The sequence below is a fragment of the Mobula birostris genome, chromosome 16 (assembly GCF_030028105.1).
Source record: "Mobula birostris isolate sMobBir1 chromosome 16, sMobBir1.hap1, whole genome shotgun sequence".
Classification (NCBI taxonomy): domain Eukaryota; kingdom Metazoa; phylum Chordata; class Chondrichthyes; order Myliobatiformes; family Myliobatidae; genus Mobula; species Mobula birostris.
Window position 1 is genome coordinate 74,185,994 of NC_092385.1, and position 27,623 is coordinate 74,213,616.

Sequence of the window (27,623 nt, forward strand, 5' to 3'; positions counted from 1 at the left end):
TCTAGTGGTATGTTCTTGCTTTGGGTGTGAGAGGTCCCTGGTTCAGATCCTGGATGAGACCTCCTTTAAGTGGGTATTAACAGGAGGCATAACTTTAAGGTGATTGGAGGAAAGTATAGAGGTAAGTTATTTATTCAGAGCGTGATAAGTATGTGGTGTGCTGGGGTGGTGGGAAAAGGGGCATTTAAGAAACTCTTAGATTTGCACATGAATGATAGAAAAATGGGGGGTTATGTCACAGTGAAGTGTTAGATTGATTTTACAGTAGGTTAAAAGGTTGGCCATAACAATGTGGGCCAAAGGACCTATGCTAAGTACAGAGTGTTCTATGTACTTTTGTAATTTCTGTTATTTTGGCTTCTGGCATGAATGACTCTACTAACCTATTGTTTTGCTTCTCTATTTAACCCATTTCAGTTAACTCTCATGGTTTAGTTCTTGTATCAGTGATTAAAAACAAATTTGGATCTAGCATGTTGCCCCTTTAATGCCTTGTAATTTTCACAACATGTGCACAAGGAAAGCATGTACCACCAGGCTCAAGGACAATTTCTATCCTGCTGTTGTAAGAATAGTGAATAGTTCCCAGTTAAATAAGATGGACTCTTGATGTCACAATCTGCCTTGTTGTGATATTGCACCTCACAGTCTACTTGCACTGCACATTCTCTGTTACGTGAAACTTTACTCTGTACTCCATTATTGTTTTGCCTTCTACTTATCTCAAAGCAGCGCTGTAATGAGTGATCCTTATGGGTCGTATGCAAGACATGTTTTTCAGTGTACCTTGGTATATATGACAATAATAAACAAATTTACCAATTTAACTATAACATTGATTCCAGTTGTGTCTTTACGGATGCAGACTGACCTGCTGAGTATTCAAAGCACCTTTTACTTTTATTTTGCATTTTTAAATAAGATTATCCACAGATCTACTCTGCTAAACAGATTGAATTCAAGTTTTCTTATATTAGCCACTGTTTTCAAAGTTGAAAGAAGAATATTAACAACAGTTCAACAAAGAATGTAAGGCTAAATTTACCTTAAATAAATCAAAATTTCTGCAATGCTGGAAATCTGAAAGAGAAACCAAAAATCCTGGAACTACTCAAGAGATGAGGATTTTATTTTTTATTAGTTATTGAGATACAGTACAGAACAGGACCTGCCAGCTCTTCAAACCATGCCACCAGCAACCCCCAATTTAAATCTACTGGGACAATTTACAATGACCCATTAGCCAGTACGTCTTTGAACTGTGGGAGGAAACGGGAGCATATGGAGAACAAATAAACTCTGTACAGAGGATGGCGAGATTGAACTCTGAACTCTGACACCCTGAGCTGTAATAGCATCATGCTAACTGCTAAGTTACCATTGCGTCCAGAATATTTCTTTGTGGAAAAAGAATAAGAGTCAATGTTTTCAGGTTGGTCGCTGACCTTTCATCACAATTTTGCCATCTTCAAACTGAGCCCAGCATACCTATAGAGATCTGCAGATGCCACCAGATATAAAAAGAAGCACTTAAGTCAAACAGAAACAAAAATAAAACGCCGGTAGGCTTCAGCAGTGTAACTCTGGTCTCTCCTGTGTCCTTCCTTTGTACTTTCGCTGGCATTATTTTGGTCCATTTCCCCTGTCATTCACACTCTTTTATCTCCTGTTGTTTAGCTGAATTATTTTGTTCATTCGTGTTAACTTCTGATTCGACAATTTCTACTGACTTATAAACTGCAGCACTTCAGGAGATTGTTGCTCATATTTAACCCTTGAAATTCAAGGAAATACCTCCTTACCTAATAAAGTGGTCTCTGAGTGTATGTTCATGGTCTTCTGCTGCCGCAGCCCATCCACTCCAAGGTTCAATGTGTTGTGCATTCAGAGATGCTCTTCTGCACCACTGTTGTAATGTGTGGTTTTTTTTGAGTTACTGTTGCCTTCCTGTCAGCTTGAACCAGTCTAGCAATTCTTCTCTAACCTCTCGCATTAACAAGAGACTTTTTGCCCACAGAGCTATCGCTCACTGGATGTTTCTTTTTGTTTTTTGCACCAATCTTTTAAACTCTAAAGACTGTTGTGTGTAAAAATCCCAGGAGATCAGCAGTTTCTGAGATACTCAAACCACCCTGTCTGGCATCAACAATCATTCCACAGTTAACGATACTTAAATCACATTTTTTTTCCCCATTCTGATGCTTGGTCTGAATAACAACTGTACTTCTTGACCATATCTGCATGCTTGTATGCTTTAAGTTGCTGCCAGATGAATGGCTGATTAGATTATTTGCATAATGCCTGGAAGCTTTGTTCATTCCCAGGCTATGAAAGAAGGGTGAGTACCTGGGATGAAGCACTCATTTGGTGCCATCTTTTGCTTCTCTATGGTCAAGTGGATTCTGTGTCTGCAATAAGTCTTCTCTAAAACACAAAGTCAATGTTGTTCATTGTGACCTTCCAACTAGTGTAGGGTGGAACACTAAGAGGAAGAATAAAAGACACTTGAACCTTGCAGCAAAGATCAAGGGGAATAGGACCAGCAAGTAGGTTTAAAATAAATATGTATAAATGTCTTTCCTAAGTTATAGAGAAGTGTACAAGTTGCAGCTGTGTAAGATTGTCTGTTTTTAAATGGAGACTGAATTGATCATTTTTCATTCCTTCATTCTTTCCATAATGCATGACTGGAAGTCGAGGGAATTTGACCCAGAGTTGTCCAATCTTATCAACGTGCCATTATTTTAGTTTATTGTTTTTATGCAATCATTGCAAAGGATTAACTGTATCTATTAATGCTAGAAACACTTCTATTTATTAAAGGACCACAAGTCTACAGAGCATAATTTCAAGGACTACATTTAATGTGCTCAGTAAAGTATTAAGAATGTAGAGGATAGTAGGATAGAGGTACTCTACTGAGATTGGAAGTGGAGGCACATGAAATTCAACATATTATATGTGAAGTTATGCTTTCTGAAATAAATGTAGGAGGAACATAATAGCCCAAATGTTGGATTTTAAAGGTGATGCAGAAAATGGGAATTCAAGTTTGGAAGCAAAAGCTGTTGGCAGGATGTTGCAAATTAATAAAATTATTAGAGATCCTTACTTTTAACGAAGAGTAAAACAATCTAATAAGTCTGAGTCTTTATAACTCACTGCTGGGTCTTAGCTAGAATATTTTGTGCATAATTTCAAAATCTTGGACATGATGCCAATATTGTTTACTCCATTTGGTGAAAGCTCTTTATTTCCCTACAACCAAAGTAGATTAAGCTGTTAACAGTGAATAACGAGAAAATAGTAGATAGTTCATCAGCAAATGGAATACAGATTTGACAAATGTTTATTTTCTTAACACAATATGACTTGGAATTCTCTGCCTGAAAGAATAGTAAGAGCAGTTCCCTAATAAGTTTCACATGGTAATATAGGAAAGAGAAGAAAATTACAGGGGTCAGGAAGCAGAAGGGAAGTGGAATAATTGGGATGATGGGACTAGTACAGGCATGATGGAATGATTAATCTACAATCATGAATAACTGAACTTTTAAAATTCACACATGTTCCCAAATGTAGTATAGGTTTTCCTTAAATGCTAGAGTTATCAAAGGGAGTAGAAGTTGCTCTTTCTTGGCATTAAAACATCCTAATTGTTGTCTGTTTCAGTACAAACCTCTGTGCTGATATATTGCAATTTCTTGCTGTTTTCAACATATAGCACAGTAGAAGCAATCTTGAACTAAATCAGGACAACACAAACAATCTGCTTTAAGTTAGTTGTGAGTGAATGGGTGCTGAAATGACGGTTGGGGATGGTGGGCGGGGAGAACGCCATTGGTAGAACAGTGCACCGATTAGGTAATCTGAGGCACCTTAGGCTGTGAATAGTGCCAACTGGAGGCAGGTTCATGGTGCATGGCTCCATGCGCCAGAGACTCCAGGGCTCTAATGAAGTGCTCCCAGCAAAAAGTTTCCAGGGTGGTCTCTGTAAGGTTTTAATTGATTATGTGCTGTTTGAGTTACCTGTCACTGCTGCAAAGTATTTTCACAGTAACAATGATAGAATGTAGCTCCAAATTCAGATATCGAATAGCTTCTCCTTTGGCATTCTTACCATGTGTGCCAAACTATAAATTTGGTGTCTTATCAGTTAGGAAGGTTGGCATAGTGAAGGTCAGTGCAAATTTGGCAGTTTTAATAGCTTGGTGAGGTCACTTTTGCCTTCTGTCCTGCTCTAGTGTCTGTTAGTTTGCTTTGCACGTTGAGTGTGCCATGGGGTGTTGTACAAGTGTAGTTCGCTACTTCAGAGCCTTGAGTTCACTCTCATGGAGAGAGAACTGGTTCTTTTCATTATTGCATAATATCTATTATAAACCAGTGACCCCAGCCCAACCAGTTTTTTCTTGTCATTCACTGTGGGATAAAGAATTTGATTAGTGGAATTCAAAATGAACATAGTGAGCTTGATTTTCAGGGTCCAGACAATCTCAGGAGGTTTGCTGTAAGAGAGACCGCAGCCAGTGTTAAAGAGAGAGAGGAGATACTTTCTAATCTTGGGAGCTGAGTTAACAACAAAGGTAGGCAAATGCTGAACCATGTCTACTCCAGGATTAAGCAACCATGTTTTGTTGGAGAGACATTGTTGATCCCGAATTCATTCATGGGTCCGTCTGCCTAAGTAGACAACGGATGCGCCCGTTCTGGGACGCAGACCTGGGCGATGAATATGGAGACCATGGGCTGCCCAGACATCAAGACCCCCCCCTCAGCCTCGCGGATGTGGTCCAAAGGAATGTGAAGCAGTACATTTGGCATCAGCTTGACTGCAGGAGCTGCCGGGAGGTGACGTGATACATCATCCAACCGCCTTAGGGGCTCCACTCCGGATTTGTGTAGGGTTTACTCCTTAGCCTTCTCTTCTCCCGAAGATACCCAGAAGGCAGTGGGATCCGTAACCCTGGATTGGGGCCCATACCGGGTACTGTCAGCCGGAGCCAGCTGAGCCCGGGATTCATGTAAGGCAGGGTTGTCACGCCCTGTAGTAGTGACATATGGAGCCACTACCCACTACCCACGATCCTGAATTAGGAATGAACGTTTTGATGGGGATGGTAGGTTCTGAGTGGCATTTCCACACTTGGGTTGGTCCCAGCAATGTCCTACAACCACTGTGCCCCAGCACCTCAGTGTTGAGTGGCTGCAGCCTTCACAGGCAGCCGCTGCTTATAGAACCACAGGAGGAACACAGCTGGATTCGAGCCAGGCTGAGCACCGGTAGCACTGTCACTGATGTATTTTTCTGTGGAGTGCAACGATGATACCTTTTAGTTTGAATTCAATTTGTGCCCTTGTTCTCGGGAACACACCCTGTGCCCTTAGTGAGGTGCCAGTGTAAGCAGCACCAGTCAGAGCAACAGTTCAGACTGCACTGGAGGAAGAGGAGTGTATAGGGGGATGTTAAAGGCAAGTTCTTTACAAAGACAGTAATGGGTGCATGGCACGCCCTACCAGGGGTGATGGTAGAGACATACACATTAGGGACTTTTAAGAAACTCTTAGATAGGTACATGGATGATAAAAAAAAATGGAGGGCCATGCAAGAAGAGAGGGCTAGGTTGATCTCAGAGTAGGTTAAGAGATCAGCACAACACTGTGGACCAAAGGGCCTGCACTGTGGCATAAGTCCTATCTTCTATTAACAAGCAGGTGCACCATGGTTCCTCCGAGATAACCGTACTCTCCACTTTGCATTAGCAGTTCATTTGTGCTCTCCGTCCTTCTCCCTCTCCGTAACATTAAACAGTTATTTTCTCACTTCTCATGAAAGATGATTGTTTCTCTTTCCACAGAAGCTGCCACATCTCCTGAGTATCCCAAGCACACTTTGTTTCCACTAATGTTGGAAGGAAGCTGGACAAGCAACAACTTGAATAGCAAACATTGCTTTGAACTGAAAACATCTGGGACTTTACAGGGAAGCAGGTTTGTGTCAATAAGCTCAAAAAAGATAAGATTCCAAGCAGCACAGCAGAAAATTCGCCCCATAACACAAGAGATCCTGCAGACGCTGGAGATCCAGAGCAACATACGCAACATGCTGGAGGAACTCAGCAGGTTAGGCAGCATCTACGGAAGGGTACAAGAAATCGACATTTCAGGCCGAAACCCTTCGTCAGGATTGGAACGGAAGGGGAAGATGCCAGAACAAGAAGAGCAAAGAGTACAAGCTTGTAGGTGATAAGTGAAGCCAGGAGAGGGGAAGGGTGGTGGGTGGGGGAGGGGGGAGAAAGTAAGAAGCTGGGAGGTGACTGATGGAGGAGTTAAAGGGCTGAAGATGAAGGAATCTGTTAGGAGGAAGAATGAATCATAGGTGAAAGGGAAGGAGGAGGGGCACCAGAACTCAGAGTTCAATTCTGATGCCACCTGTGCGGAGTTTGTACATCCTCCCCGTGAACAAGTGGCTTTCTTCAGGGTGCTCCTGTTTCCTTCCACATAACAAAGACATACTGCCATGAGCTGTGCAGGCTTCTGTGGCTTGCTGTACAGAGTTGTGTTTCTGGGTGTGGTTTTCCGTGAACAATTCTGTAAACAAACACATAAGCCTTGGTCCTATTTATGAGCCAATGCAGGCAAAGTTCCTGACGACAATGCACGAAGTTTGCCACACAGCTAATCAGTGACAAACTTTCCTCCCAAGATCACATTTGAGTTTATGAAATGATTGAAAAGTATATAAAGGCCAAGCATTTGGAGGACAAACCACTGATGATGTCTCTTCGCATGATGATGAAACACTTGCAAGTAAATTGCCAAGATAAGAGAACAACTCAACCCTACCATCAACGACCCGAGCTCCACATCTTCCGAATTATTTCACAGGAGGCTGCTGCCAGACAAGTCTTGCTTGGGTAACTCCCTCCCACCATTGAGCACATCTACATGGAGTGCTGTCGCACGAAAGCACCATCCATCATCAGGGACCCCCACCATCCAGGCCATGCTCTCTTCTTGCTGCTGCCATCAGGAAGAAGGTACAAAGGCCTCAGGACTCACACCACCAGGTTCTGGAACACTTACTATGCTTCAATCATAGGGCTCTGGAACCAAAGGGGTTAACTTCACTCAACTTCGCTCACCACAGCACTGAACTGTTTCTACAACCTATGGACTCACTTTCAAGGACTCTTCATCTCATGTTCTCAATATTTATTGCTTATTTATGAATTTTTTTTTGTATTTCCAGTTTGTTTCTGTTGCACGTTGATTATTCGTCCTGTTGGGTGTGGTCTTCCACTGATTCTATTCAGTTTCTTGTATTTACTGTGAATGCCTGCAAGAAAATGAATCTCAGGGTCGTATATAGTGACAAAAAAGTTCTTTGATAATAAATTTAGTTTGAACTTTGAACAGATTGCTGTAGAAGGATTAATCAAGTAAATCTCAAGTTGCTCAGTGCTTCTCTGAGTCTGAATTTTTTTTTAGCGAGCTTGGCTGAATCCTAAACAAAAGGACAGGGATAGTTATTGTGTCTCTGAGATACCCTCATTCATACCACTTTTTCCAATTGTCGGTAACTGTGAACAGACTCCCACCGTTACAGCTACAGGAAGGCAAGAAGGTCGCTGAAGCGTTTCAGCTTAAAGCTTGCACTCACCACCTGAATACTATAGGAAAAGCACAGGCAGATTTGAACAACGTCATAATCAAGGCTATTCACAAGCGTATAATCACAAGGACTGGCTCTGAAACAGGATCCAAGTATTTCTTTTCAAGAGAAGTCAATAAATGACATTTTGAAATTCAACATTTAAATGGGCTGTCATAAGCGTCCTCCTATAATCAAAGGACAGCTGATTTTTAAAGAACAAATACAGTTTATAAGCAATGTATATTCCTTATAGGCAAAAATTAAAAAAAACCTCCATACACATTCCAGGAATTCATCCTCCACAGTACTATCTTCTTCTTCATGTGCCCTGCGCGTTATACACTTGGGCGATCATGGCTTTCCACATCGAATGATCCCACGCAGCGTCAATGATATCTTGTACACTTAGATCTGTTAGTTCTTTCACAGTGTCCATATATTTTCTTCTTTGTCTTCCTCTTCCACGTTTCCCAGGCATACGGCCTTGTAATGTAAGGCATTCTATTTCTCCCTTTCTGATGACGTGGCCCAGGAATTTAAGTTTCCTCTCATTTAATGTTCCCATTAAAGATCTTTTTGTATGACCACGTTGGAGTACTGTCTCATTGGTTACCCTATCTCTATATGATATTTTCAGCATTCTTCTAAGAAACCACATTTCTGTCGCTTCTAACTTTCTTTGGAGTTCTGGCGTTATAGTCCATGTTTCGGAAGCATACAGCAAGATTGACCAGATGTAACATTTTAGTAGCCTAAGCCTCGTTGTTATAGAAATGTGTCTGTTGGTAAAAATGGGTTTCGTTTTTTGGCAGTTGGTTTAGGCAATGGCAATTCTTCTTGTTATTTCTACTTCACTTCTAGCAGAGCTACCAAGGTAATTAAAGTTGGTCTTTTGTTCAATCTCTTGGTTACCGATGTACTATTGGCAGTTAGGAGTATCCTGCTGTTTTGATCCTACCATACATTTGTTTTTTTTTACAGTTGATGGTTAGACCAAAATCTGCACTTGTTTGTACTATTTTGTCTAGGAGGATTTGTAGGTCTTCTGCAACACTGGCTATTAGGGTGGTATCGTCTGCATATCTTATATTGTTGATGTTAACATCTGCAATTTTTATCCCATCTAGGTCTTCTATTTCTCTGAGAGTCATTTCACTACAGATATTAGATAATTTGGGTGAGGCAACGCATCCCTGTCTAACTCCTCTTTGAATTTTAGTCCAACTGCTTATATGATCATCAATTTTTACTGCCGCTGTTTGGTTCCAATATAAATTTTGAAGCACTTGTTGGTCCCTTCCGTCAATGTTTAGTTTATATACTTTATACTGTACTATAGCTAATTTAATTTGTCCATTATCGACTAAAGTCACCTATGATTACTATAGAACTCTTGTTAAAACATCCCTAATTTTTGGTTTTCCACTATTCCCTAGTAAGGAATATGTCCTTCAATGAAAAAGTTAAAAAAAATAATTAGTTAAAGTTAATCTGGATCTCTTACAGATTTCGGATAAGAGAGATTGCATCTGCCCCTGTAGCTCCTCCCTCATCAGCATTCAGAGCCTTAAACAGTCCTGGAAGATGGGGTGACACTTCACCTGCAAATCTGTCAGGGTCATTTACTGAATCAACTGTATCAGGTGCTCCTGGTACGGCTGCCTCTACATCAGTGAGACCTGACATAGACGGGAGAGTATTTTGTTGAATACCTTCACTCCAGCCATCACAAAATGTGGAATTTCCAGTTCCTATTCCAACAGATTGGTCCCTGGCCTCCTCTACTGCTACAATGCAGCCACACTCAAGTTGCAGGTGCAACATCTCATATTCTTTTGGAGTAGTGTTCAACCTGGTAGCATTAAGCAATAATTTCTCTAACTTCTGGTAATTTCTCCACCTCCCACATCTCTCCTTTTCCATTCTCCATTCTTGTTCCCTTCTCACTCCTTCATCTTTTCCTCATTTGCCCATAAACCTCTTCTGGAGCTCCTCTGCCTTCCCTTTCTTTCTTGGTCCACTGGCATTCTTATATTCCTCCTTCAACTCTTTACCTCTTTCACCAATCATCCTTTGTCCTTTCTCCCTCACCTGTGGTCTCACCTATCACCTTCTAGCTTATACTCCTTCCCCTACCCCACCTTCTTATTCTGGCTTCTGCCCCCTTCCTTTTCAGTCCTGATGAAGGGTCTCAGCCTGAAATGTTGACTGTTTATTCCCCTCTATGGATGCTCCTTGACTTGCTAAGTTCCTCCAGTATTTTGTGTGTGTTGCTCAAGAGAAATTATATTGGGGAATGAGGAAACAGCAGAGAAATTAGACCAATAATTTGTGCCTGCCTTCACAAAAGCAAAGAAAAAAAGTCTTGAAAATAGTAGTGGATTACAGACCCAGACTAAAGGAGGAGCTCAAAGAGTTTACCATTAATTAGCAACTGGCAGTGGAAATGTTAAAATGTGATAAATTGTCAAGACTAAATCACTTTCATCTTCGAATTTTCAAACCGGTAGAGAGAGGGGTAGTGAATGTCCTGGTTACCATTGTTACAACCAAGACTCTGACGGGCTGTGGAATAGGACTGACAATCAAGTTCGTGAGTACACAAGCTCCAGCCAATTAGCGTTTCATTGTGGTGGTATTCAACTCCCTTCCTCTCATTTCAGGCTTGTTTAGACTTAACCAAAACCACAGCAATGTCAATGCTCCCTGCTTACCATTGTCCTGATCTGGGAAAGACGACTACTGTTTAGATTGATGCTGTTAAAGAGCATTATTTTTTAGTATTCTGCTATACTGCAGAGCCACTGTATCAGCGTTAGCTTTAGTTTGAAAGTTGTAGTTAATGGCCTGCTGGCTAGTATTTATTCTTTTTCCTATTAAAAGTCAGTGAACTGTTGACCCGCTTCAGTGTCTCTCTCTCTTGACACTTGGGCCATAAATGCACACCTTGTCTCAACCACCTTCTAAAGGTTCAGTGAATCTTGAATGCCTTCCATAGATGGAAGATAGAAAATAGAACCAGATGATTAAAAAAAAGAGTGAGAAACAGAGAACTAGACAACAGATGGCTTGACATCGACAGTGTGGAATCCATTATAGACATATACTGGATATTTGGATACAGAACCATCTTTATATAATTCACTATCCAGCTCATTGATCTGACCATGAGACATAGGAGCAGAATTAGGCCAATCAGCCCATCGAGAATGCTCCACTACGGATGATTTACTATCCCTCCCAACCTTATTCTCCTGCTTCTCTCCATAACCTTTGATGTCCTGACTAATTGAGCACCTATCAACCTCGGTTTTAAATATATTTAATGACTTAGCCTTCACAGCCATCTGTGGCAATGAATTCCACAGATTCATCTTCTCTGGCTAAAGAAATTCTTCCTCATCTCTTTTCTAATGGATGTCCCTGTGCCCTCTGATCCTAATCTTCCCCCACCATAGGAAACATCCTCTCCACTTCCACTCCATCTAGGTCTTTCAAAATTTGATACATTTTAATAAGATTCCCCTTCATTCTTTGGAACTCCAGTGAGTACAGGCCCAGAGCCATCAAACACACCTCATATGTTAACCCTTTCTTTCCAGGAATAATTTTTGTGAACCTCCTCTGGATCCTCTCCAATGTTAGCACACCCTTCCTTAGATAAGAGGCCCAAAACTGCTCACAATACTCCATGTGCGGTCTGACCAGTCCCTTGCAAATCCTCAGCATCACATTGTTGCTCTTGTATTCTAGTCTTCTCAAAAGGAATGTTAACGTTGCATTTACCTTCATTGCCACCAATTCAACCTGCAAGTTAACTATTAAGGAATCCTGCGTGAGAACTTCCATCAAAGTTGCTGGTGAACGCAGCATGCCAGGCAGCATCTCTAGGAAGAGGTACAGTTGGAGACCGCCCCTATCTGCCAATGGAGTAGCAGTATTTTTCTGCTGTTCTTAGTTTTCTTTCTTTCCCCCTAGTTTAAGCTTTGAATTTAAAATTTTTACTTGTTGATTCTTGAGGGTGATCAATATGTCTATGTCTACAAGAAGTGGGAAGAATTTACCTGAACCTAGTGATAAAGGTAATGGGAAAGGAAAGGTGCAAAAGGAAAGATCTGATGAAATGCCATCGTGGGCTGAAGATATCGTTCGGACACTGAATTCAATTAAGGATCAGAATGGATCAATTAAAGACCAACTGGAAAAGAATAGTAATGAAATGAAGTCATTTCTGGGAAAACTTAATCACACGAAGAGGAATTGAAGATAACTAAGCAAAAGCTGTCTGAAGCTACAACTCATTTGGAAAGATATCAAAATAAGATTATAGACCTGGAAACTAGGTCTCGACGAAGGAATATAAGAATTGTTGGGCTGCAGGAAGGAGCTGAAGATGGAGATCTAACGGCTTACTTTGGTAAGCTTTTCCACACTTTATCTCCTACCATTCTATCAAAGCTGCCTGCTATAGAAAGGGCACACAGGGTGTGTATCTCGAAATCAAAGGACTCTGGTAAACCAAGATCTGTTCTGGTTTGCTTTCATCACTTTAAAATTAAAGATCAAATAATACGACAGGCAAGAAACCAGAGAGTTTTTAGATTTATGGAATCTGAGCTCCGCTTCTACGAAGGTTATCCAAGAGAGATAATGGAACAAAGATCAAAATTTGCCCTAGTAATGAAACAAGCATATGATAAGAATCTTTTCCCATCTTTGAGGTATCTGACAAGAGTTAAAATTTTCCCTCCTAATTTTCCTCCTCGTACCTTTTTTGATCCAAAAGCTGCACTGGATTTTGTTCAGGCTTTGCCTGCTGTTGTCACTGACACCGCTGTTGAATGATCCATCTGAAAGGCTGTTTGGCTATTTCTATATTATTTGCATTTTGGGAAGAATATTTATGAAGATCACTTGTATATTTCATCGACAGACTAATTAAAGAACACGGGGAGTTGTTCTTTATTGCATATTATTGGTTTTCCTTTGGAAAGATTTATGGTTTAAGTATCTCTGCTCAAATGATCTCAGGACATTTTATGACTGAGGGAAGAAGATAAGGCGATTTGTTCTTTTAATTTAATACTTCATAGCTAATTGGTAGTTTTCCCTACTAATAGTGCTTTTTATATATTTTTCTGTTTTATTATAACATTTTATAATTGAATTTAAAGCTTTTTTACGGAATTAATATTAAACTTAAACATGGCGCCGGTTTTTCTCTCTAAGAGATAACATTATTTTGGTTCTTTCTTGTTTATTAGTCGATGGAATGTAAATACTTTTTTTGCTGAGACTTTATTGTCTTTTTCACAAGGTCACTCTACTTTTTTACTAACTGGGGGGAGGGAAAGAAAACACAGACAGAGCAGTCAGCAGCTTTGAATTCTATCGTAGATCGCTTGCCTTTTTCGGGTTTCCGGGTGAGGGTGGGTGGGTTTAGAGTTAGTTTTTTCCCATTGGATGGTTCCGGAGCATGCGTGTTTTCTATTTGGTTGTATTCTTCATCACCGCCATCTTTGATCATCCTGCATTGGTATGTGCTTTGTGCACGTATAAAATAGAATGAAATTATAGTATGTTGTTCAAACGGATTAATATAATAAGTTGGAATGTACTTGGTTGGAATCATCCTATTAAACGAAAGAAGACTTTTAAAATTATTAACCGATTCCAACCTGATATAATTTTTGCTCAAGAGATGCATATCAGGGTGGGAGATCAAAATAGATTTTTTAGATGGTGGAATGGTTTGCAATTCCACTCTACTTCTCAGAGTAAAACAAAAGGTGTGTCTATTTTCATTAAACATAATATATTTATTCAAGAGGATATTGAATCAGATTCTAATGGTAGATTTTTAATTGTTAAAGGAACAATCTGTAACCGAAAAGTTGTTTTGGTTAATTTGTATGGTCCTAACTTAGATGATCCTTCTTTTTTTAAAAAGGTATTTGCTTTACTGCCTGACTTAAATGAATATATGCTCATAATGGGTGGGGATTTTAATTGTTGTTTAAATCCTATGATTAATAAGAGCTCAACCAATCAGCTACTTCCAAATCGATCCGCGTCATTTATTAATTCCTTTTTGATTGATTTTGGGTTGATTGATTTGTGGCGGTATCTTCATCCCAACAATAGAGAATATTCTTTCTGCTCACATGTTTATATAAAATATTTGAGGATTGATTATATTATAATCGATCCCCGCTTCTTGCCTAGTGTTAAAACCTGCGAATATGACTCTATTACTATATCTGATCATGCGCCTCTGAGTTTGTCTTTTGAATTTGATGATGTCATTCTTGTCCGCCCACCTTGGCGCATGTCTCAGACATTATTGCAAACCTCTGACTTTGTCACTTTCATTGAAACACAGATAAAAGAATTTTTTCTTTTTAATGATATGGGGGTATGTCTAAATTAGTTATATGGGATACATTTAAAGCATTTTTACATGGTCAGATTATTTCTCATTCAGCTAAACTTAAAAAACAAACTAAAGCTGAATTAGATAGAATTTCAAAACAAATTAAAGATTTAGATAATATTTATGCAATTTCCCCCAGTACTGATTTATTTAAGCAATGGGTGGAACTTCAATCATAGTATAACCTGTTATTAACTCATCCCATTGAAGGTTATTTGCTTAAGCTAAAGAGCCAATTTTATATGTCTGGAGATAAAAATAATAAACTGCTTGCATCTCAATTAAAAATTGCTACAGCCAAAAGGCAAATCATGAAAATTCATAGGAAAGATGGTACCTTAGCTCAGGAATATGAGGAAATTAATAAGATTTTTCAAGGCTTTTATGCTGAGCTATATAAATCTCAATGTCCGTTAGATTCCTCTAAAATGAATGCTTTTTTACGAAAGATTGTTTCTCCTAAATTCTCGGCTGAGGATCAAAAGATTCTCGATGCTCAAATTACTGAAGCCGAAATTCATAAAGCTATTTTTTCAATGCAATCTGGTAAGTCCCCAGGACTTGATGGCTATCCCGTAGAATTTTATAAAAAATTTGGAAAGTTGCTCTCCCCGTATATGTTGGAAATGTTTAAGGATTCTTTTGTGAAAGGTGACTTACCCTCTACTTTTTATAAGGCCTCTATTTCTTTAATTCTTAAAAAAGATAAAGATCCTACTGACTGTGCTTCATACAGACCTATTTCATTACTGAATGTTGACGCTAAGATTTTGTCAAAGATAATGGCCAATCGGTCAGAGAATATTTTGGGTAAAATTATTTGTAAAGATCAAACAGGCTTTATAAAGGGTCGCTATTCCTTTTCAAATATTCGGAGACTACTTAACATTATATATTCATCCTCTTCTAAAATTCCACAATGTGTTGTATCTTTGGATGCTGAAAAAGCGTCCGACCGAGTCGAATGGAAATATTTATTCAATGTTTTAGAGAAATTTGGCTTTGGTGTTAATTTTAATAATTGGATTAAAATGGTATATAAAGCCCCTATTGCTACTGTTGTTACTAACAATTGTAGGTCTCCTTTTTTTCAGCTTTCACGGGGGACAAGGCAAGGCTGTCCATTAAGTCCTTTGTTGTCTAATTTAATATTAGAACCCCTTGCTGTTGCTCTTCGTGAGGCTAAAAATATCCATGGGATATTTGTGAATGAGACCATGCATAAGGTCTCTCTTTATGCTGATGATTTATTGGTTTATATATCTAACCCTGACGAATGCATTCCTGCCCTGCTAAAATTATTTAATGAATTTGAAGGTTTTTCAGGATATAAAATTAATTTTAGTGAAAGTGAATTGTTCCCTTTAAATGATTCTGTTTCTATATATGATAATACTCCTTTTAAAGTTTCAGACTCTTTTAGATATTTAGGTATTATAATTACTAAAACATATAAGGATCTTTATAAAGCTAATTTTGTTCCCTTAATAGACTCTATGAAGTATTTATTTAGTAGATGGAGTCCACTTACATTTTCACTTGTTGGTCGTATTCATATAGTTAAAATGATGATTCTACCAAAATTTTTATATTTATTTCAGAATATTCCTGTTTTTTTGACTAGAAAGTTTTTTGATCAGATTGATTCTATTATTTTATCTTTTATTTGAAATAATAAAAGACCAAGAATTAGTAAATGTCATTTACAAAAATTGAAAAAGGATGGAGGTCTTGCTTTGCCTAATTTTAGAATGTATAATTGGGCTGTTAATCTGCGATATATGTCTTTTTGGTTATACTGGGTTGATAAGAGTGATCGGCCAATTTGGGTAGACCTGGAACTAAAAGTTGTAAAACAGTTTTATTTAACCTTGTTATTGGGGGCTCCTTTACCTATGCAATTAGGTAAAGTTGTTAATTTAAACCTATATCCTGTGATTAAGTATTCTTTAGAAATTTGGCTCCAGTTCCGCAATTTTTTTAATCTTAAAAAATTTAAACTTTGTAGTTTAATTTACCAAAATTACTTTTTTAAGCCTTCTTTAAGTGATCCAATTTTTTTACTTTGGAAAAATAAAGGTATTAATTCAAATTTGGATTTATTTAAAGAAAATAGATTGATGTCCTTTGAACAATTAATTGATAAATATTCTCTTTCATACTCACACTTTCTGCAATACCTTCAAGTTAGATATTTTTTACAAAAATATTTAAGTAATTTCCCTTACATATTGGAGGCTGACCTGTTAGATACTATTATGAGTATGAATCCTTTGATTAAGGGTTCTATTGGAAGAATTTATAATTTACTATTACAATGGGATAAGCATCCTTTGTCTAAGATTAAACAGGATTGGGAAAAGGAACTTAATTTGACTTTTATAACGGAGGATTGGATGCGGATATTGAAGTTGGTTAACTCTTCTTCAACTTGTGCTAGCCACTCATTGATTCAATTTAAAATTGTACATCATTATCATTTGACAAAGGAGAGACTTTCTAAAATCTTTCCTAATGTTGATAGTCATTGTGATAGATGTAAAACTGAGATAGCTACACTGACACATATGTTTTGGTCTTGTTCTATATTGGAACAGTTCTGGAAGTTGGTTTTCTCAACAATTTCTAAAGCACTTAAAATTAATTTACAACCTAATAAATTAACTGTGCTTTTTGGAATAGTTCCTCAAAATATTCATGGTATTTCTGTGTCTGACCAATATGTTATTGCATTTGTTACATTGATAGCTAGGAGGGCCATTTTGTTGAAGTGGAAGGACACATCAGCTCCCATTTTGTCACAATGGTTCTCTCAAGTGATGCTATGTCTTAGTTTGGAGAAAATTAGAAGTCGAACCTTTGAACCTTTATTTGATTTTGAGAAAAGATGGGGCTCATTTGCTCGTTATTATCATCTGAGTTAATTGATATAATTTTTCCACGATCTAATTGTAAATTTTTTTAGCATATTTTCTTTTCTTGCTGGCAGTTTGATGTTTATTTTTAGAAGCTTTTTGTATGACGCATGGCTCCGGGGTTGTACACCTAATGGGTTCTTTTTTTTTTCTCACTTTTCTGCTCAGTAGGTTTGTTTTTTGTTATCACAAAATTCTGTTTTCAATCTTTAAGATGATGTTTTTTTTGAGGCATTGTAAGTGTTGTTACTTCGATGTACTCATGTTATTTTTCCTATATATACAATAAAAATATTTGAAAAGAAAGAAGAGGTACAGTTGACATTTCGGGCCGAGATCCTTCGTCAGGACTAACTGAAAGAAGAGCTAGTAAGAGATTTGAAAGTGGGAGGGGGAGGGGGAGATCCAAAATGATAGGAGAAGACAGGAGGGGGAGGGATGGAGCCAAGAGTTGGACAGGTGATTGGCAAAGGGGATACAAGAGGATCATGGGACAGGAGGCCCAGGGAGAAGGAAAAGGGGGAGGGGGGGGAACCAGACGATGGGCAAGGGGTATAGTGAGAGGGACAGAGGGAGAAAAAGGAGAGAGAGAAAAAGAATTGTGTATATAAATAAATAACGGATGGGGTACAAGGGGGAGGTAGGGCATTAGCGGAAGTTAGAGAAGTCGATGTTCATGCCATCAGGTTGGAGGCTACCCAGACGGAATATAAGGTGTTGTTCCTCCAACCTGAATGTGGCTTCATCTTTACAGTAGAGGAGGCAGTGGATAGACATATCAGAATGGGAATGGGATGTGGAATTAAAATGGCGGACAGAGCATAGGTGTTCAGCAAAACGATCTCCCAGTCTGCGTCGGGTCTTGCCAATATATAGAAGGTCATATCGGGTGCACCGGATGCAGTATATCACCCCAGCCAACTCACAGGTGAAGTGTCACCTCACCTGGAAGGACTGTCTGGGGCCCTGAATGGTGGTAAGGGAGGAAGTGTAAGGGCATGTGTAGCACTTGTTCCGCTTACAAGGATAAGTGCCAGGAGGGAGATCAATGGGGAGGGATGGGGGGGGGGGGTGAATGGACAAGGGAGTCGCGTAGGGAGTGATCCCTGCAGAAAGCAGGGGCGGGGGGAAGGAAAGATGTGCTTAGTGGTGGGATCCTGCTGGAGGTGGCGGAAGTTACGTAGAATAATATGTTGGACCCGGAGGTTGGTGGGATGGTAGGTGAGGACCAGGGGAACCCTATTCCTAGTGGGGTGACAGGAGGATGGAGTGAGAGCAGATGTGTGTGAAATGGGGGAGATGTGTGTGAAATGGGGGAGATGCGTTTGAGAGCAGAGTTGATAGTGGAGGAAAGGAAGCCCCTTTCTTTAAAAAAGGATCCTGTCCCATGATCCTCTCATATCCCTTTTGCCAATCACCTGTCCAGCTCTTGGGTCCATCCCTCCCCTTCCTGTCTTCTCCTATCATTTTGGATCTCCCCTTCCCCCTCCCACTTTCAAATCTCTTACTAGCTCTTCCTTCAGTTAGTCCTGACGAAAGGTCTCGGCCCAAAACGTCAACTGTACCTCTTCCTAGAGATGCTGCCTGGCCTGCTGCATTCACCAACAACTTTGATGTGTGTTGCTTGAATTTCCAGCATCTGCAGAATTCCTCATGAGGATTTCCAAGTCCCTTTGGGTGAGAAATCACGGGTAATGCTCTCTCTCTCTCAGCTTGGTAATGATGCCAAGCTCAGTGGCACTGCCGTCTCTGGGGAGAATGCAGAGAAAGCTGAGGGATACAGATACGTAATGTCAATGAAAAGGGACATTAAAGATGGAAGATAATGTGAACACATTGAGGTCACCTTTTCTTGGTGGCAAGTATTCTTCAAGTGGTGAGACACTGCAGGAGTTTGGGGTCAGGGGTTCAATACCAAAGATCAATCAGAAGGCCAAAGCCTGCAGACTGGAGGCCCAGATGCCAGTCCTGGAGCTGGATTTCTGTCTGTGTGTGTGGGTAGGTGGGGGGAGGAAAGGGTATTGTTTTGTTGCAAGAATGTGTGGCGACACTTGCGGCTGTTCCCCGTACATCCTTAGGTTGTGTTAATTGTCAAAGTAAATGACACATTTGAGTGTACTTTTCGATGTGCATGTGATAAGTAAGTGAATCTGAATGCACCTATACCTGAAAAGCTGATGCTCAAAGGAGAGCAGGTGTCCTTCTACATAAAGCACAAAATTAAAATGCAGGTGCATCAAACAATTAGGAAGCCATAGAGAAGGTCGGCCGTTTTAGCCAGAGGATCAGAGTAACATGAGTACAGACATCTTGCTTTAATTACTTAGACCCCTGGCGAGAGTGCATCTGGAATTTTGTGCACAGGTCTGGTCTTGGCACCTTATAAGGATAAACTTACTATAAGGGAATGTAGGCAATATTGGTTCCTGATGGCAGGTTTGTTATATAAGGAGACGTTCTGCAGACTGGGCCTATACTCCCTAAAAATTTAGAAGAATCAAAAGTGATTCTTACGGGTTAGATGTGGAGACAACGTTTCCACTGGCTGGAGTGTCTAAAGCCAGGTGTTATGGTCTCAAAATAATTGAGACCCTCTGATGGTCGGGCTGATCAAGGATGTTGCATCCTACCTGTCATCGGTAAGTCAGTATGCAACCCAGGGCAGTACGATACGAAGAGCAAGCAGCAGGACCCCCCCTCTCCACACGGCCGATGAATCCAAAGGAACGGCAGAGACTGATGCAGCTTGGCACCAGCTGCATCGCACGCTTCCTGTAAGGAGCTTGTACTTTCTCCTTGTGACCGCGTGAGTGCTCCAGTTTCCTCCTACATTCCAAAGACGTACCATTAGTAGACTAATTGTTCATTGTAAATGATCCCATAATTAGGCCAGGATTAAATTTGGGCATTGCTGGACGGTACGGCTCAAAGGGCTGGAAGGCCTACTCCGTGTTGTATGTCTATAAATAAAGGAGTTGCCAATCAGCGTTGAACTCAACACAGGACTGTGTTGAGGACACCAACTCTAGATTTTTCCTCAAGGTTTACTCCTAAAGTCTTCCATATGAGCGGGTGCAAGGCAGCAGAAGTTTCAGATCAGAGTCTTCCTTCTCCTACAACTAAACAACCTTAAGGAATCTCTAAAAATAAAGTGTTGGACATTCAAGACAGACTTGAGGAGAAATTTCAAAGATAGTAGTTAATCTTAGGAATTCTTTACCCAAGAACATTATGGAGGTTCAGTCACTCAGTATATTCAAGACACGGATTGACAGATCTTTAGTTAGGAGTATATTAGAGTGGGAAATCTGGGGAGTGAGGTGAAAGATCAGCCTTGATCTTATTAAGTAGCTCAGAAAGTACAAGGGGCCAAATGGCCCAATCCCAATTCCATTACTCATGTAGTGTATCATTGGAGACTCTTCAGCTGATCATGCACATACTAGCTCTTTAAAGAAAGCTATCAAGTAGTGTCCACTTTCTTTTTCTTTCCTCATAGATCTAAAGTTTATTCTTTGTCAAATTTGTGTCTAATTTACTTTTAAAAGTAAAAACTATTCCTTGTTTCAGCCAAAGCAAGCCAAACCATAACAATTCATTGCATAACACCCCTCTCCGCAATGGTTCTTTGGTTAATTATACAGAGGATTAGGTTGCAGGTTAATGTAGCATTAGTGTTATTGACCAAAACAGATAAAAGGTCAAAATGTAAGAGCGTGGTTGCAATAAATCTGTCCCTTCATTTCATGGACCTCTTCAACCTGCTGGTCTCAAGACCACTTTCCTCCTGACCCCAAGTGTCTGCTGATGCATATATCTCTTATTCTACTATGTTTTGTCTGCTGATTAGGTGATGCGTTTCCCCAAATGAGATAAAGTAAACCCTGGAAACACTCAGCAAGTCGGGCAACATCTGTGGGAAGCAGAACGACAACTTACTGTATATTTCAGGTCACCTTGGAAAATTACATATATTTTTCTTTCTGCAGAAGCTGCCTGACCCATTGAGTATTTCCAGCATTTACTGTGTTTTTTTATTTCAAATTTTCAACATTTTCAGTTTTGTTTAATATGCATTGGCCCAGCTGCTGATCGACAGGAAACAAATATGGGCATATTCTGCTGCAGACATTCTCTGCATACCTGCGAGGGATTGAATACCAAGACCTTCTCAGCTTCAGTTATAAACCTCACTGTCACAAATAAGCGCGTAGGCGGCTGGGGCAATCACTAACAAACACCTTTCCCAAGCACTGCAATGTAAACAGTATTCTCAGAAAATCATCCAGATTCAGAATTACCAGCAACTTCAATAGACTCAAAGCTCCCATCAGACACTACATGGCAAACAAACTCCCCAACAGACAGGGAGCTAATAATCCTATGAACAAAACACAAACTGTTGAAAGAATTCAGCAGGTCAGGCAGCATCTTTGGAGAGAAAGGGGCTGTTGACATTGATTGCGAGTGGCAACTATGCAAATAGTTGACTGATTGCACGGTGAATTGTTTGCGCCTCCTATGCAATTTGGGTCCAGATGAAGGGTTTCAACCCAAAACATTTGCTGCCCATTTGCTACCATAGATGCTCTCTGACCTGCTGAGTTGCTCCAGCAGTTTGCTTTCTGGTTTCAGATTCCAGTTTCTGTAGTGTCTCATGTCTCCAATAATCCCACCAACTTCAGTATAACCAGGATTCTCAGACACATGTTGTAAATGATATTAGCAGATGACGCATCACATCACAGCCCATTTTCCCAGGCACAGCAAGACAATTAATATTCAGGGACACCACATTGTCCATGTAGTCCCATAACAACATTTTAGCAAGTACTTAGAGGCTGTCTTATCACCAGTATCAACAATACCATGGATTTTTAGACAACTTCAACAGAATTCCAAAGCAGAACATGAAATCCAGTGATCCTAATTAAAGGAACATGGCTAAAATTCTTTGGAACTGCGTAGTAATGGGATGTCCAAGAACTATGCATAGCCAATATGGCCTACTCCTGCACCTATTTTCTATGTTTCTATGTTTCTATACCGCATTCTAAGTTGTCCTCCCAACCAACAGAGTTTACCCCAGTTACTGCAATAATAACCATGTGAACACTCGTAGAATAATCTAGCTCAGGAACAGGCCCTGCAGCCCACAAGGTTGTGCCAAACCAAATAAATTAATCAAGTGGTCAACTAAATTAATCCCTTATGTCCATATCATTCCATTTGCCTCGCATTCATGTACCTATCTAAATGTCTCTTACAAGTCCCTCTTGAATCTGCCTTCCTCCGTGTGCACAGAGGATGCATCTTATCTAGCATTCCAGTACATAGCAACACAACAAGCAGCCCAATCCCCTACAAATTACCAGTAACACAACATCAGCAGTACCTCCTTGAATCCATTATCACACAATATCCAAAATCCCATGTTATGGCAATCCAAGATGGACCGTTATGGCCAGTATTCTAAAACAAAGAATTGTACTCCGTATTCCCAACGCTGCAGTACCATCAGTATTCCCAGGTACTGAGTAACAATGATCCATTCCCACTTCTGATCCCAAAGCATTGCATCACAACAAATATTCAAAGCCTCCACCCACTAACTGCACCACTGGTTCATTACTTCCCGTCAGCCACCTTACGTACAGCCTAGCCTCACTTTATGGACATACAATCAACCTACTGTATGTAACCTACCATAGTTATAGCCATAGTCATAGTCATAGTCATACTTTATTGATCCCAGGGGAAATTGGTTTTCGTTACAGTTGCACCATAAATAATAAATAGTAATAGAACCATAAATAGTTAAATAGTAATATGTAAGTTATGCCAGTAATTATGAAATAAGTCCAGGACCAGCCTATTGGCTCAAGGTGTCTGACCCTCCAAAGGAGGAGTTGTAAAGTTTGATGGCCACAGGCAGGAATGACTTCCTATGACGCTCTGTGCTGCATCTCGGAGGAATGAGTCTCTGGCTGAATGTACTCCTGTGCCCACCCAGTACATTATGTAGTGGATGGGAGACATTGACCATGATGGCATGCAACTTAGACAGCATCCTCTTTTCAGACAGAGGCCTTTGAAAGGAAGCTCTCCAAGTACGCAGGACTGGTCAGCAACTGTCAGCAGGCTGGATGGAGAGCAAGGTGTTTCCCAGTGGAGGTTGGTTGTAGGGGATTCGTAGCCCATTCTTCAGTTAGAGCCTTCAGCATTTTGGGCATCGAGGGAGAGAGGAAGAGGACAGCCATCTACAGTACCACCGATGCGGCAGAGAGGGCCTCAAGATGGCTGTGGCTCAAAAGAGGGGAGCCATGGAGTCATAAGTAGCTAGCCATCTGGACACAAGCTGGGATCCGATCAGCCCCGGCTGGGTCACCTGGAGGAGGTTGTATGATGTTGAAAGACCCGAAACACCCAATGATTCCAGAAACATCACTGAGGATGTGTCCAGGAGCATCGATAGATGTATAAGCGAATACCATGGATATTTATTTACTTACAGATGCAGTGTGCAATAGCTCCTTTCAGCCCTTCAAGCCGCACTGTCCCAGCAACCACCGATTTAATCCTAGCTAGTCATGGCACAATTTACAATGACCAATTAACCAACTAACCGGTATGTCTTTGGACTGTGGGAGGAAACCAGAGCACCCAGAGGAAACCTACATGGTCATGGAGAGAACATACAAACTCCTTACATTTTGTGATTTTTTTTGTGCTGCATCAGATCCGGAGTAACAATTATTTTGTTCTCCTTTACACTTGTATGCAGGAAATGACATTAAACCACATCACAATAGCATAGTGGTTAGTGCAACACTATTACAGCTCAGCATGGCGGAGCTCAGAATTCAATCCTGGCATCCTCTGTAAGTAGTCTCTGTATTTACATATTCTCCCCATGGAATGCCCAGCTTTCCCCGGATGCTCCAGGTTCCTCCCACAGACCAATTGGCAATTGCTCCGTGATTAGGTTGGGGTTAAATAGAGTGTTGTCAGGGGTTGCTAGGACAGCCTGCTCGAAGGGCTGGAAGGGCCAATTCCACGCTGTATTTCTAAATAAAATAAATAAATAAACAATTTTGAATCTTGAATCGTTGAATCGTTTTGAAACCCAGTTGCAGGTTGAGGCCACAATACCAGTAGTCCCCAACTCTTACTCACCGCAGCAGAACCAGTGTCCCTGCACATTCCCACAGAACCAATATCCCCAGACACTGCAGCATGATGAGTTTCTCAAGATATTGCAGTTTAACAAACCTCTCCATCGTCATGATCTCCACGAACAGGAAGGAGGTGCAGGAGCCTGAAGACAGACACTCAACATTTTAAGAACAGCTTCTTCCCCTCTGCCATCAGATTTCTGAAAGGCCCATGAATACTATTCCACTAATTTTCTCTCTTTTTATGCACTTTTTTATATATATTTATTACTGCAACTTATAGAAATATTTGATGTACTGCTGCTGCAAAACGAAAAAATTTCGCTACATATAAACCTGATTCCAATAGCTTATAACCAGTATTCAGAGGGAAACAGCAGGTTGCATCATAATTAGTGTACACAAATATTGCAACAAAGGTATTTTTCATGGGATATGCAGCATAAACGATATAGGTGAATAATGTAACATGATCTGTATTAACAGGCCACACAATATAACCATACTCACACAGAGAGCAGCATGACTAAGACATACTGTAACATAACCAGTACATTTGGGTACTGCAATCTAACTAGTGTTCACAGCATGATCAAGATTCACAGGGACAGTGTCATAACAGCATCCCAGACTCTCAGTTATAGCCAGCATCGCCATGTATTGCATCAGAAAGACTATTCATATTCACAGGCTCAACATTATAACCAGTGTACATGGAATTGAATTGAGCTTGGTACTCCTCAGATACTCGTGTCTACCTGTGTTGCTGTTTTCAGGAAACAATAGACCTATACCCATGGAATCTCTGTTCAACAATGCTCTGACAGGCCCTGTCATTCATTAGGTACATCCTTCTCTGGTTTAACTTACCAAAATGAATCACTTTATACTTGTTATTCCTTTGCTCACTTTCAATGTTGATTGAGACCCAACTGCTATTCTTCACTATCTGCTATCTACCATCAGTTTTGATGTCACCTGCAAACTTAGTAATAATGACACCTACATTAAAAGTTCAAAGTACATTTATTACCAAAGTACGCATCTATATACAAGCTTGAGATTGATCGTCTTGCAGGTAGACACAATAGAATCCACTAAAAACCCAATGTGCAAGCTAAAGAACAAATCGTGCAAATAATAAAACATAGTAAACAGATAACACACAGAACATGAATTGCAGAGTCCCAAACGCGAATCCTCAAACATGGAGCCAGTTCAGTGCTGCAGCCGGTCCAGGAGACCAGTGCCTACAGGCCACAGCTACGGAGCCAGTTCAGCACTGAGCTGAGTAAAACTTCTCAATGTAGCTGAACACATGTTCGTCCTTCGCCTTCAGCCTCGTCACCTTGATCATTTTCATCTGGCTCTGTGTTTAAATAGGCTAAACATTGCTTCATTTCCCACTCTTGGGCTTGGCCCCACCACTTTGATCCAGCCCGAATTTTCAATCATTAATGTGTTAGTGATCTGTATTCATTCTCATCCAGATACTAACATATAACAAACTACAGGGGATCCAGCACTAATCCCTATGGAACATCACTAATCACAATCACCCCACCCCAACAACTCTCTTTCCACCAAAACAAATTTGTATCCAGTCAGATGGCTCACTCCTAAGCCTATGTGTTCCAACCTACCATGTAGAGACTTGTCTAATACTTTTGCTGAAGTCCATGGAGACAACATCTACTATGCTGCCCTCATCAACCTGGTCTGCCACCTCTTCAAAAACTTCAGTCAAATTTGTGGGACATGATTTCCCATGCACAAAGCCATGGTGATGATCTTCAATCATTTTTTCTAAATGCAATTAACTCCTTTCTTTCTTTGTTTACTTAACGTGACGCTGTTACAGCTCCGGCCATTGGAGTTCAGAGTTCATTTCCGGGATCCTCTGTAAGCAAGTTTTTATGTTCCTTTCTGTGTGCGTTTGGGTTTCCTCCCAGCTCTCCATTTTCTTCCCACCACCCAAAGATATACTGGTCAGTAGGTTAACTGGTTATTGTAAATTGTTGTGTGATTAGGCTAGGGTTAAATCAGTGGGTTGCCAGGCGATGCTGCTCGAAGGGTTTGTCCTGTGCTGTATCTCTCTAAATAAAAAGATAACTCCTTTCTCTCAAATCCTTCTAGTAGCTTTTCCACCGCAGACGCATGGCTCACCAGCCTGTAGTTGCCTGACTTTCTTGCATAGATTTTCCAGTCTATCCATATTCCAAAGCAGGGCTCTAAAACCAGTACCAGCAAGGTATGCAGCACAATAAATATTACTCAGAGCTTTGTAACACATCCAGTATCCTCAGGCGGTACATCATAACCAGTATTTACTTAACAATTATTAATACCAATATCCCCAGGCATTGCATTATAACTAGTATTAAGAGGCATAATCAGTTTTAATAGGTAATGTTTTTTTTCAGCGATATTCCCAAACATAGCATTCAACTGCATTGCCAGAACTCTCATTATATCTGGCATCCATAAGAAATTCATCATAAGCAGTATTTCTAGACATATCATTGTAAACAGTATTCCAGGAAATACTTTTTTCAGGGAATATGTAAAAAGATACTACAGACTCCACACTTACAGACTGCAATTGCATCCAACTCAAATAAAATTATACGCTAACACAGCGGATTCCAGTTAACTGGGCTGATGGCTGGGTTAATCGGGGCAGCTGCTTATTTTGTACAAATCGTGAAGAACACAAAGTAATCATGAAAATAGCAGAGATTCCCTCCGTTTATGTGGGACACTATGCTGCTTAATTGGGGCAGGAGACTGTTGTCCAACAGTTTCTAACTAGCGTTTGTCGTGTGTACCTGTGTAACCATTAGACACTACATTGTGCTAAGAGTAAACAGCTTTTAAATAACTTCGCCGCTAATCTCAGTCCCCGCACTTATTCCTGCAAATGGTCAAGGTGCTACATCTACCCATTCACCTCCTCCCTCACCTCCATTCAAGGTCCTAAACAGTCCTTCCAGGTGAGGCAACATTTCACCTGCAAATCTGCTGGGGCTGCCTATTTTATCCAGTGCATCCGACGTGGCTTCCTCTATGTTGGTGAGACCCACTGTAAATTGGGGGACCACTTTGTCGAGCACCTCTGCTCCAGTCACCTAAAGTGCAATTTCCTGGTGGCCAAACATTATAATTCCAATTCCTGTTCCCATTCCGACATGTCAGTCCACGGCCTCCTCTTGTGCCACTCTCAGGATGGCAGTGCAACACCTTATAATTCCTCTGGGTAACCTCAAACTTGAAGGCATGAATATCAATTTCACCTTCTGGTAGTGTTTTCCCTTCCCCTCCCCTCTCTCTCTATTCCCCACACTGGCCTTTTACCCCTTCTCACCTGGCAATCAATTCCCCCTGGGTCTCCTCCTCCTTCCCTTTCTCCTACAGTCGATTCTCCTCTCCTATCAGATTCCTTCATC

The 27,623-nt window shown here is 40.4% G+C and overlaps 1 protein-coding gene across 1 annotated transcript in view; it reads right to left on the bottom strand.

Moving 5' to 3' along the window:
• LOC140210888 (copine-9-like) overlaps positions 1-27,623 on the bottom strand; it is a 562,459-nt gene that overhangs the window by 243,247 nt on the left and 291,589 nt on the right. The gene's annotated exons all lie outside the window — the stretch shown is intronic.